This window comes from Lissotriton helveticus, chromosome 3_1, assembly GCF_964261635.1.
Source record: "Lissotriton helveticus chromosome 3_1, aLisHel1.1, whole genome shotgun sequence".
NCBI classification, from domain to species: domain Eukaryota; kingdom Metazoa; phylum Chordata; class Amphibia; order Caudata; family Salamandridae; genus Lissotriton; species Lissotriton helveticus.
Window position 1 is genome coordinate 1,757,486,453 of NC_136061.1, and position 8,208 is coordinate 1,757,494,660.

The 8,208-nt window shown below is 57.0% G+C and overlaps 1 pseudogene; it reads right to left on the bottom strand.

The window, feature by feature from the left end:
• Positions 1 to 770: 770 nt before the first annotated feature.
• On the bottom strand, positions 771 to 2,575 carry LOC144825426 (18S ribosomal RNA; annotated as a pseudogene).
• Positions 2,576 to 8,208: the final 5,633 nt, after the last annotated feature.

Below are 8,208 nucleotides of genomic sequence, written 5' to 3' on the forward strand. Positions count from 1 at the left end.
TTGCCAGGCACTCGGCCCGGGAGTCCCTCCCACCCACCCAATGGCAAGGAAGGGGGCTTCCAGTGCGATGGGAGCAGGCAGCCCTGCAGCCGCCAGTCCCTTCCGGGGTAACCGGGAGGGATCGCACGAGTCTTCAAACCCCTCGGCCTGGCCGCACAGGACCAGGTCAAACCGGGTACCTGGCAACAAGGGAGGGTCGCTCCACCTGCACATCAGCCGTCCATCACTGGGCGGCCCGTAGCCATGCCGGCGGGGTGACAATCAGCCCACCCCACCCTTTGCCCAGGTTCGAGGCACCGGAAGAAAAGAGCCAGGCAGCTCCCCATCCTGCACGCTTCCTACCGAGAGGAGCCGGGGTCCCCTCACAGGCCATTGGCCCCTTCTCTTCCAGGCCACCCAGCCGCACGAGATGGGCCGCTCCTTGGTTGTCCGGACCCCGGTCGAGCCAGGACTTGGGCGCAGGAGGGCCCAGCCAGCGCCAGGGCCTTTTGAGGGAGGGGTGATACCAGCCCGGGATACACTGCCATTCGGACAGGGGACAGGGGCCGCCTCTCATGCCCGAGTCCCCCATGCGTCGGTCAGGCCCTCCCCAGGGGGAAGAGGCCCACCGAAGTCCCAGGCCTTAACCAGGCGCGCATGCGGCCGCGGACCGATCCGCCAGCCGGGGCGCCCCAGGGCAGGGCCGGGCCCTGTGCCTAGGGTACATGCTTGCAGGAGGCAGCCAAGGGCTTTGGGCTGGTGCCGTCAGTCGCTCGGGCCGCTCCGTTGTTAAAAGATCCTTCCGCAGGTTAACCTACGGAAACCTTGTTATGACTTTTTCTTCCTCTAGATAGTCAAGTTTGATCGTCTTCTCGGCGCTCCGCCAGGGCCATTGCCGACCCTGGCGGGGCCGATCTGAGGATGTCACTAAACCATCCAGTCGGTAGTAGCGATGGGTGATGTGTACAAAGGGCAGGGACTTAATCAACTCGAGCTCATGACCCGCACTTATTGGGAATTCCTCGTTTATGGGAAATAATTGCAATCCCCAATCCCTATCATGAACGGGGTTCAGCGGGTTACCTGCACCTGTCGGTGAAGGGTAGACACACGGTTATCCGTTCAGTGTAGCGCGTGTGCAGCCCCAGACATCTAAGGGCATTAGAGACCTGTTATTGCTCGATCTCGTGTGGCTGAACGCCAGTTGTCCCTCTAAGAAGTTGGACGCCGACTGCTGGGGGTCGCGTAACTAGTTAGCATGGAGGAGTCTCGTTCGTTATCGGAATTAACCAGACAAATCGCTCCACCAACTAAGAACAGCCATGCACCACCACCCACAGATAGAGAAAGAGCTATCAATCTGTCAATCTTTTCCGTGTCCGGGCCGGGTGAGGTTTCCCGTGTTGACTCAAATTAAACCGCAGGCTCCACTCCTGGTGGTGCCCTTCCATCAATTCCTTTAAGTTTCAGCTTTGCAACCATACTCCCCCCGGAACCCAAAAATTTTGTTTTTCCGGAAGCTGCTCGGTGGGTCATGGGAATAACGCCACCGGATCGCTAGTCTGCATTGTTATGGTCGGAACTACGACGGTATCTGATCGTCTTCATACCTCTGACTTTCGTTCTTGATTAATGAAAACAGTCTTGGCAAATGCTTTCGTTTTGGTTCGTCTTGCGCCGGCCCAAGAATTTTACCTCTAGCGGCACAATATGAATTCACCCGGCCGTCTCACTTAATCATAGCCCCAGTTCCGAAAACCAACAAAATAGAACCGGAGTCCTATTCCATTATTCCTAGCTGAAGTATTCAGGCGACTGGCCTGCTTTGAACACTCTAATTTTTTCAAAGTAAACGCTTCGGACCCCCAGGACACTCAGTCAAGAGCATCAAGGGGGCACCGAGAGGCAGGGGCTGGGAGAGGTGGTAGCTCTCCTTGCGGCGGACCGCCTGCTTGATCCCAAGATCTAACTACGAGCTTTCTAACTGCAGCAACTTTAATATACACTATTGGAGCTGGAATTACCGCGGCTGCTGGCCCCAGACTTGCCCTCCAGTGGATCCTCGTTAAAGGATTTAAAGTGTACTCATTCCAATTACAGGGCCTTGAAAGAGTCCTGTATTGTTATTTTTCGTCACTACCTCACCGAGTCGGTAGTGGGTAATTTGCGCACCTGCTGCCTTCCTTGGATGTGGTAGCTGTTTCTCAGGCTCCCTCTCTGGAATGGAACCCTGATTCCCCGTTACCCGTGGTCATCATGGTAGGCACATAAAGTACCATCGAAAGATGATAGGGCAGACATCCGAATGTATCGTCGCCGTCACGGGAACGTGCGATTGGCCCGAGGTTATCTAGAGCCCGGATTGGTCTTGGGTGGATGCGGGCTGATAAATGCCCACATCCAGGAGGTCAGCGCTCGTCAGCATGTGTTAGCCCTAGAATTACCACAGTTATCCAAGTAACAGATGGAGCGATCAAAGGAACCATAACTGATTTAATGAGCCATTAGCAGTTTCACTGTACGGACCATGTGTACTTACACGTGCATGGCTTAATCTTTGAGACAATCATATGCTACTGGCAGGATCAACCAGGTAGCCGCACCTGCTGACGGGGTGGGGGCCGCATGCCCATCTCCCCGACCGGCAACCTTTGCGCGCCCCTCCATCTCTCGGGAGCCTGCCAGGGGAAGGAGCCCACCCGCCTGGGCGGGAGGGCTCACTGGAGGGGTGTGGAGAGGTGCGGTACATGGACACTGGCAGGCCCAGCCGGCTCCCCCGGGAGGGAGAGGCAAGCCAAGGCGCAGCCTGAGCGAGACGCAGAGCGAGCGAGAGTGCCAGAGCCTGGCGGCCGCAGCACCCCTCGGAACTAATGTTCCGAGCTGCTGTGGAAATGTGCTGGGCAGAGAAGGGTGACGGTGTGGCACGCCGGGCCAACAGACCTGATTAGCAGCAGCATCCAAGGGCCTGGCGCCACCCAACCCCTTCCACTCGGGTCAGACCACTGGGGGGGCACGAGCAGCCGGGCCTACTCTGCCTTCGCTCTGCTGGGTAAAGGGCCTCCCGCCAGGCGGCAGGCCCTCGAGTTGGACAGTCCATGCAGGGTTGAAGCTCTTTGCTCGAAACAACAGCGGAGGCTGGCCAAGCAGTCCATCCCTAAACAGACCGAGAGTGCCCAATCGATCAGAGTATAACTGGTGCATCTACTGGCAGGCCACCCTGCACAGAGGGTATGCTGGCTTAGCATCCCCTGCCTGATTGCTCCCGGGGCAAGCAGACTCGGAGAAAAAGGACCATCAGGAAGGGGCCTAGAGACAGGTGCATACCCCGGCCCCTGGGGCCCTGGAGGGCAACTCAGGTGCTGCCTTCCCCCGTCTCAGCATCGCCAGACCTCAGGGAGGTCTGCCTGAGCAAACTCAGAGAAAAAGGACCATCGGAAAGGGGTTGAGAGGCAGGTACGTACCTAGGCCCCTGGGGGCCCGGCGGGCAGGCCCGGGTGCTGCCTTCCCTCGTCTCAGCATCGCTGGACCTCATGGAGGTCTGCCTGAGCAAACTCGGAGAAAAAGGACAATCGGGAAGGGGCTGAGAGTCAGGTGCGTACCCGGGACCCTGGGGGCACGGCGCGCCCGGGTGCTGCCTTCCCCCGTCTCAGCATCCCCGGACCTAACGGAGGTCTGCCTGAGCAAACTCTGAGAAAAAGGACCATCAGGAAGGGTTTGAGAGGCAGGTGCGTTCCCGGCCCCCCGGGGGCCCCGGCGGGCCGGCCCGGGTGCTACTTTCCCCCATCTCAGCATCGTCCGACCTCACGGAGGTCTGCCTGAGTAAACTCCGGGAAAAAGGACAATCAGGAAGGAGCCGAGCGGCAGGTGCGTACCCGGGCCCATAGGGGCCCCAGCGGGCGGGCCCGGGTGCTGCCTTCCCCCGTCTCAGCATCGCCGGACCTGACGGCGGTCTGTCTGAGCAAACTCGGAGAAGAAGGACCATCAGGAAGGGGCTGAGAGGCAGGTGCGTACCCGGGCCCCTGGGAGCCGCAGCGGACTGGCCCGGCTGCTGCCTTACCCTGTCTCAGCACCCGCGGACCTCATGGAGTTCTGCCTGAACAAACTCGGAGAAAAAGGACCATCGGCAAGGGGCTGAGAGGCAAGTGCGTATCTGGGCCCCTGGGGGCCCCGGCTGGCGGGCCCGGGTTCTGCCTTCCCCTGTTTCAGAATTGCCGGACCTCACGGAGGTCTGACTGAACCTCTCCCTAGTAATCCGTAGGAAAATTGCCCCCCTTTCTTGTAATCCGTGCACACGAGGTGACAGAGGGGACCCAAGGCACGAAAGTACCTGACCTCCTAGAGCCCTCGCTGGAATCGGGGAGGCAAATGGACCCTCATCAGGACATCAAGGGAAGCTCGGCCATCTGGTCACCCCATTGAAAAGTATTGCGGGCGACGAGATGGTCGAGTGGATCTCAGTGACCATATGGGCGAGGGGATCTGAGCGACCAGATGGCCGGGCACAAAAGGAAAGCCATCTGGTCACTCTGTGCCCCAACAAAACAGTGAGTGGGCACCAGGATATGGGGGATCAGAGGCCAAGGGCCCCAGATGGGCCCAGCCATAGAGGCTGTGAGGGGGATCCGACGGGCCCTCCGACCTGGGGCCTGCGGACACCTTGACAAACAGGGGAGGCCTGCAAGGTACCAACGGACCCCTGTCCTGGGCCCTTGGTGCAGCAGCAGGCCGGGTATGGGGCCCAGGACCGGAGCATCCGACCGGGGCCTGACAGGGCCCCTGGACCCAGCCGGGTCTCCCAAGCCCGGAGGCGCAGGGGACGCCTCCCCGGGCGAACGGGACCCCATCCTGGGCACCCTGCCACATTGCAGGACCAAGGACGGAGCCCAGGGTGGGGAGGCCGCCCTCCCCGGGGTCCTCAGGGACCCCGGATGAAGCTCCTGAACCCAGCCAAGCAAGGGGAGGCTCCCCGGGCACAACAGAACCCCATCCTGGGCCTTTGTCAGTTCGGCAGGCTGGGGGATGGGTCCTAGGGCCAGAGAACCCCACCCGGGGCCCGACGGGACCCCTGGACCCAGCCAGGGCTCCCAGTCCCAGAGGCACAGGGGAAGCCTCCCCGAGACTGACGGACACCATCCCGGGCACCCTGCCACGCAGCAGGACCGAGGACGGAGCCCGGGGTGTGGAGGCCACCCTCCCCGGAGCCCCTGGAGCTCCTGAACCCAGCCAAGCAAGGGGAGGCTCCCCAGGCACAACGGTAACCCGTCCCGGGCCTTTGGCAGAGCGGCAGGCCAGGGGACGGGCCCAGGGCATGAGCACCCTACCCAGGGCCCGGTGGGACCCCTGGACCCAGCCAGGGCTCCCAGACCCAAAGACGCAGGGGAAACCTCCCCGGGGCAGCGGTACCTCGTTCAGGCACCCTGCCACGCAGCAGGACCGAGGACAGAGCCTGGGTTGGGGAGGCCAACCTCCCCGGGGCCCCTGGACCCAGCCAAACAGGGGGAGGCTCCCTGGGCCCACCGGACCCCATCCAGGGCAGCCTGTCACATGGCAGGCCTCGGGACAGGCCCAGGGCTGGGGCGGCATCCTAGCCCGTCCAGCTGCCGGCTGAAGACAGCTAGGACTAGAGGGGTCCCAGAGTACCTTGTACCTAGTAATCCAGAGGAAGGCTACCTCCCTTTCTGGTAACCTGTATGTACCGCAAGACGGAGGGGACCCTAGGCACGGACGCGCCTGACCTCCTGGATCCCTGGCTGGAATCTGGGAGGCAAATAGCCCCTCATCGGGACTTCCTGGGAAGCCCGCCATCTGGTCGCCCCATTGAGAAGCATTGCACGCGACCAGATGGCCAAGGGGAAAGGTACGACAAGATAGCCGGGACCGAAAGGACTCCCAGCAGCCCACCCGAGCCTTCGCAGTAGGGCTCCCACCTGCCCACGCAGGGCTTGGCTCGGGGGCTCCACTTCCCGGGGGCTTGGGGAACCCAGCTGGGCATCAGGTATGGGAAAGGACCACCAGAGCTCTCGGGCCCGGACGCCCGGGATAGGACTGCCCGGAAACCATGGAGCTAGACCCGGGCACTCTGCCACGCTATGAGCCGGAGGAGGGAGCCCCGGACGCCCAGGCCTTCTCTCAGCGAGGAGGCGGCCTTGACTTTGCTCATATTTTATGTCTGATTTCTAACGTGCTCCATTTTTACAGTAAACATAATGCTGATGATACCGGTGTAAAACGAAGGTTGGGCATTTACACCTGTATCACCGACATTATTTTTACTGTAAAAACGGAGCACGTTAGAAATCAGACATAAAATATAAGCCAAGCCACGGCCTTCTCTCAGCGAGAAAAAGGCCTTGACTTTGCTTATATTTTATATCTGATTTCTAACGAGCTCAGTTTTTACAGTATAAATAATGCTGGTGATACGGGTGTAAAACGAAGGTTGGGCATTTATACACATATCACCAGCATTATTTTTACTGTAAAAATGGTGCACATCAGAAATCAGACATAAAATATAAGCCAAGTCCAGCCCTTCTCTCAGCGAGAAGGCGGCCTTAACTTGGCTTATGTTTTATGTCTGATTTCTAACGTGCTCCGTTTTTACAGTAAACATAATGCTGGTGATACAGGTGTAAAACAAAGGTTGGGCAGAAGATCGGCATGGCCATGCCGATCTTCTGCCCAACCTTCGCTTTACACCTGTATCACCAGCATTATTTTTACTCTAAAAACGGAGCACGTTAGAGTGGGGAAAGCCGTTTACACTTTTCAAAGGCACCTTCTGTCATCACCAGGGCAGGGTCCCATTAAATACCCCAGCTAAGAAGTTAGATTGAGGCAGATTCTTTATCCACTGCAATTAAGGTCACATGCATTTCTCAGTTATCTGCTTTTCAGGACTGGTAATTCACAGTGTATAGGGACACACGCCATTACATAGATATTCCTATCCACATTAAGGGGATGCACGCGGGGAGGTATTCCTGCGTCATGGCGTCATGAGGGTGGCATGTTCGAGTTAAGAAGAAAGAATTTGTCCATCTGCTAGCAACAGTGAAATACGGCTAGACTTAGCCATCGGGAAGCTCTCAGTGCTCTGTTGTGAGAGTGCAGAAGAGTATGTTTAACTGCTGGACTCTTGTGAGACTATCAATCATAGGGGTGCAAATCAGTGTATAGGACATGTAACATAAGACGCAGGATAACAAGGGCTGAATTCACATGTCATCCATATTGGTAGGCAGTATAGTTAAAGAGTACTCGGTCTGGAGAAGCACAAACTCTGAATTTAAAATGTAACACAATGGATAGGGGCTCTCTTTAATGACAAGAACAGATTTGCACACAAGTGAACCCTTTTCACAACATTAGAATAATGAAAGTCTGGGGGAAAACCCCATATGTTCTAATCTATACCTTGAAATCTGCCAGCAGTTCTTTGATGAAAAATATTAGCTCACTGTAAGCTGCAACTAACAAAAGGAAGTCTCTGAGAAACGCAGTAACCCACCGACCTGTTTGCGTTACATTCACTTTGTGATCTGCACGGTACATGTACTGTGCAGCAGGCATATCAACCCTCTGCACTACCTAACCAAGAATAACAACTTCCTTGAGTCAAAACTTCTATTAGACAAAACTCTGATCTCGCCTGGAAGAACATTAATCACCGGAGCTTTATTGACATTTTAATTGCTGCCTGAACACTGCTAGAGGCCCTGTGCGAAGTCAGCACCCGGTGCGGTGGCACCGGTCGCACCGCCCTAGAGCTGGCCCAGCCTTCACTTTTATGAGTGACGCTATAAAATGTATTAGATGCGTCTGAGAGATAGAGGTTATGGGGGCTGTTAAAAGGTAGCAGGGAGGGAATCTGTGGCGAAGGTGGTCATTGGGAGGGGGGGGTGCCCAAAAACATTGCAGCACTGGGCGCCACCAGTGCTAAAGCTGACCCTGCTGCTGTGCAACAGACTCACAGAAGGGACCACCCAGTAATCCAGCGCCGTTTTCTCATTTATACCCCAGTACTGATTTATACATTTCTGAGCCTGCAAAATGGTACTGCGGAGGAGAATACAGACAAGTCAGCCTTACAAAGCCTCATTTATTCCTCCTGGCACAGTAAGCAGCCTTTCTAAATTATTTTCCAACCATCCATGACACTTGTACCTTTGCGAAGCTGGTTTCTCAGCAGTTGCAGTGATAAAGTCTAAATGTAGGGAAAAAATTAAC